The following is a 4,750-nucleotide window of genomic DNA, read 5'->3' as shown; positions in this document are numbered from 1 at the left end:
CCGGGGAACCGCCACAACCTAGGCTGCCCCGTCACCGCCCCCTTTGGCGTTTCCAGTTCTTTCATTGGGCCACCGGCCACGCGCCGGGCGGGCCCAGACTGCAGCTTCCGGAAGTTGGTTTGCATGCAAGCCTGTCGATCAAGCGGTCGCCTTGGCTACTGCGTCCGTCACTTAATTAGCTGCGTGGAGGGCGTCGAGGACCCCTGAAGGGTGAATGGGTGGCTATGTAAGTGCCCGAATCTAGACGCCAACGGAGAAAAGCCCTCAGACTCCTTAGGAAACTTATGAAACCAGCAGAAACTTTTCAAACTGCGGGGCCGAGAGCACCGGGTCCCAGCTCTAAGTCCAAACGGCGACGGCCGCAGAAGCGGGACTCAGGGGGCACCTCCCTGCCCCCCACCCCGGTCGTCCGGAGTGGACGTTCCACGAGTCACGTCCCGGTGGCGGCGGGCGCGTGCGCAGCCGCGGGGCGCGCGCGGGGATTTGGCGTCGGTTTTCCTTCGCGTTAGAGATGGGTATAGGGGCTCCTCTTCGAAACGACAGAAGGAAACTCAAGGGGACAAGTAGACTCACGGTGAAGGCAATACTATAGCTGATTACCGGGGACGATTCCAAAGTTTTGAAGCCGTGCGGTTGGACAGCGTGCGCGGAGTGGGCAATGGCGTGGCGGTTCCGCGAGGGCCGGGTCCCCAGCCAGGGTTTCTTCTCGAAAACCTCCCGTGGCTCCCGGGATCGAGTTCACCTGTTTCGCTTGGCGTTCCAAGCCTTTGTTTGAGACCTTTCGGGCCTCGACCCCTCTACCCTCCCGCGAACTCTGAGCGCCAGCGTTGCTCAAACTCTGTCACACCTCCTGGCCTTCGCCCAAGCTGTTTCTATCTCCTGAAATGCCAGTTCCTTTCCACCATCTCCTTCATGTTGATTTTTTTGAGCCTCAGCTCACCTCCCTAGCAGCCTTCCCGGACACACACTGAAATGAGATGGCGTCTTTGATTTCGTGATTTAGCCTCTGCATCTGCCTTCAGCCTCACCTCCCTGGCCATTTTGCGCCCAGCCCACGTGTGTGTCTGCATCTCTCCACGGCCGCCCACCACCACCCCCCCCGACCCCCAACTTGCCAAAGCACCAGACTGTCAGAGGTTTGAATCTTGGACGGGCCAATGGGCTCTCTGACCCCGGGCCGTGACTTACCCTCTGAACCTCAGTCTGGTGGTCTGTAAAATGGCATAACCTTAGTACCCCATCATTTGGTAGTTGTGAGAACTAAACGACGTCCTGTATGTTAAGCAGAGGGGATTGTACACTTGTAGTCAGGGTCTCAGTTTCCAAACGGAAGGGCCTATCAGTTGCTGTTGGGAAGTGTGCATTGTGTTGTTGCTGGGCAAGGCAAGGCCGGCAGGGCCTGTTTGATGGGGAATCCTGGACACCTGGCTGGGACTCTAGTGCTGTCCCCAAGCTCCCTGCTGGGCCACCTTCCTTCCTAAGAAGCAGCAGGTGCAACAGAAAATGCTGCATGCCGGGTGCCTATAGTAAGTTTGGCTCCTGCCCCTTTCTGACACAGCCTAGTGGGGGCGCTGATGGTGGTGCTGGTAGGAAGGCAGCTGCAGGTTGTGAGAAGGTGGCCAGTGGGCAAGGTTGTGGTCAGGCATCAGGGGCTCCCGTTTCAGTTGTGCCTGGGCCATGCTGTGTGAACGCATGGGCAGGGACCCCTTTCCTGCATAATGAGCAATTGGCCTGTGGTGGCTCAGGCCCTTCAGAACCCAGCACCCACCCACCTTTAAACTGCCCTCTAACATGGGGGTGGGGGGCACTGGATTCTGCCCACACACCTGCTTGACAGGGAGGTCACCATCACACAGTCATAAAATCCTTCCAGAGACTCCTTTGCAGAGCCCAACTTCTCTCACCCAGCCAAGGATGAGGATCACCTCTTCTCTGGGTCTCAACGACCCCTCCCATCCCAGACCCCTCATGGTAAGCTTCCTCGTGCTCCTTTCTGATTCTTCTGGAGCCAGGGCCCTCCCTTCTCTGAGCCTCAGTGAGAGACAGCCACCAACTCTGGAGCCAGCCTGCCTGTGTTCGAATCTTGCCTAGGCCACTTAGTGATTACCTGCTTCATCTCTGTGGGCCTCAGTTTTCCCATCTATGAAACAGTGATAATAGTACCCACCTCATTGGGGTACTTGAGGGTTAAGTGCATCAGTGTATGTAAAATGCCTGGTGCAGAGTAAAAACTTGGTAAGAATTAGCTTTTTAAAGGAAAAAAATGTCTTCCCCATCCCCACCCCGGACATGCATTTGTATCCTATGCTGGACATAATAATGACCCCTTAGGAAATATTTGCTCTAACACCTCTGTCAGTGCAGAGGCTCAGAGGGGGCAAGATGCAAAAGGCCATACAGCTAATCAGGAAATGTGGAATTTGAACACAGTCCTCTCTGGCTCCACAGCGAAGATTCTCTTAATAGGCTTGTGGGTTCTGGGCAGCAGCTGGCACCCCCAGGCAGGGGGAACCAGCAAGGAGAGTATATGGACACCGGAACCTGCAAAGTCTAGCCACTTGTCCCACACAGGGGATGCAGTGAAGTCCTTCTGGTTACTTTTCAGTGCCCAAATATGGTGCCTCCTGCCATACCCATCTGGGACCTCAAGCCTGTACCAGTTGACTGTCTCGGGCTCCCAGGCCACCTAGACCTTTCTTCTGTGTGGTTCTCACCACACGCTCAGCTGGGAACCCTAAGGCTTGGTCCCTTCTGCTCTGGATCTCCCCACACTTACCTGGAGTTCCTTTCTAGGGCCTGGTCCAGGTAGAAGGACCCAGTGTCGTACCCCTACGGTGCCTGAGGGACACAGCAGGGTCTGACTCTCCTGTCACCCCTGACTCTCCTCTCTGCCTTGTGGGGATTGTGACCTCCTTTTACAAGGGCTTGAATTGATAGGTCCTGAAATCCCCAAAGCTCTGGTGTTTGGGTTGTCCAATGCTATGTATAGCAAACTACCCCCAAAACTTAGCCTTCGGTCACCTTTCCAGCTCAGATCTGCAGCCCGGCCAGGGGGGCGGGGCTAGAAGGCTCCTCTCGGTTCCATGTGCATTAGTAGGGCTGCTCAACCTCAAGGAGCCGCTTCCAAGGGGCCATGTTCACACGGCCCACCTGGATTCTGAAACCCAGAAAGCCTCTCACCTCTCACCTGGGCAGAGTAATTGCAGCAGGGGTAGCCTGATGGATAACGCACTCTTTCCAGCCCCTTTCCACTTCCCTCACCTCCCAAATCAGCTACATGCGCTGGACTGGCTTTGGGGGAAGCCAGCCCGACAGTGCTACAAGTGGGACAGCCCCGTGGCATATGAAGGGCTCTTCGTTGAACTTCCCTGTCTCAGAACTTCCTTGAGATTCCAACTTCTCCCCGCCTGTCACCACCACCAGTGTCCACACCACAGAGTTCCCTGGCTGACACGACAGCAGCCCCCACTTTGGTCTCCCTGGCCCCTACATTCTCTCTGCTCTGTGGTCTGAATGAAGTCTGATCTGAGCAGATTACCCCCTCTCCCACCAAAAAACCTTGAAGGCTCCTCATCACTCTTGGGATGAAATCCTAAATCCTTAGCGTAGCCTGCAGGCCTGACTCCATCCACCCATGCTGGCCTCTTCGGTCTCAAGTCTTCCATGAGTAATGTCCACATGCTGTTCCCTCCCCTCCTCACCTGCTCAAGTCCCACTCACAGACCTTGTCATGGTTTATAGCCATTTCACTGTGAGCAAGTCCCAGGGCTTGGCATTTGCCAAGTACACAGCAGGTGCTTAATAGGTACCGAATGAGTAAATACATTGGTCCTCAAGCACCATGGCTCCAGCCCTCACATAGCTATCCAGCCTTCTTCTCGCAAGCCTAGTGCTTCTGTCCTCCCCAAGTTCCCCAAAACACCAACACTTTCCATCAACATTTATTTATTCTTTTATCCATGTAACAAATGCTTAAGTGCCCACTCTGTGATAGGCATTGTCCTAGGCTCTGGGGGGAGAACAGTAGGGAACGAACACTGTTTTCTCTGTTTGGAACGTTCATTCACCTTCCTTCCATCTATTCCTAGCAAACGTCTACCCATCCTTCAAAACCCAACACCAATGTTCCCTTCTCTAAGGAAGCCGTTCCCAGACTTCTTCCTCCCCAGACTCTGATGTGAAACTTCTCTCTCCCACCACTATACCCCTCTCAAACCTTGCATAAGCCATCCAGTGATGGGGGCCTGGGGTTGAGGCCACCTAAGGAGTGTGGAGTTGGGGGACAGGGGTCTGCAGGGAGAGGTAGGGACAGGTCTCTGCTAGAAGCTGTAATCACAGGCAGTGAGTCAGGGGCCCAGCTGGGCCTCCAGTTCCTGCCTCCTCCCTTAGACTGCTTTTCCAGCTACTCAGCAACTGCATGGGGGCGGGGGGAGGAATGGCTGCCAGGCACATCTTTTATGTGCACAGACATGACCAAGGGTCCCAAATCCCAGCTGACCAGCAGTGCACAGAGCACTCAAGGAGGACACGTGAGGGGCTGAGATGTGGGGCTGGGGCAGACTTGAACATCAGACCTGGGGTGCCTGGGTGGCTCAGTGGGTTAAGCTTCTGCCTTCGGCTCAGGTCATGATCCCAGGGTCCTGGGATCGAGCCCCACATCGGACTCTGCTGAGCAGGGGGCCTGCTTCCCTTCCTCTCTCTCTGCCTGCCTCTCTGCCTACTTGTGATCTCTGTCTGTCAAATAAATCGG

Source organism: Enhydra lutris, unplaced genomic scaffold (assembly GCF_002288905.1).
Source record: "Enhydra lutris kenyoni isolate GAN:26980312 unplaced genomic scaffold, ASM228890v2 scaffoldscaffold97, whole genome shotgun sequence".
Taxonomy (NCBI): Eukaryota; Metazoa; Chordata; class Mammalia; order Carnivora; family Mustelidae; genus Enhydra; species Enhydra lutris.
Note: the sequence above shows the minus strand (reverse complement) of the source record.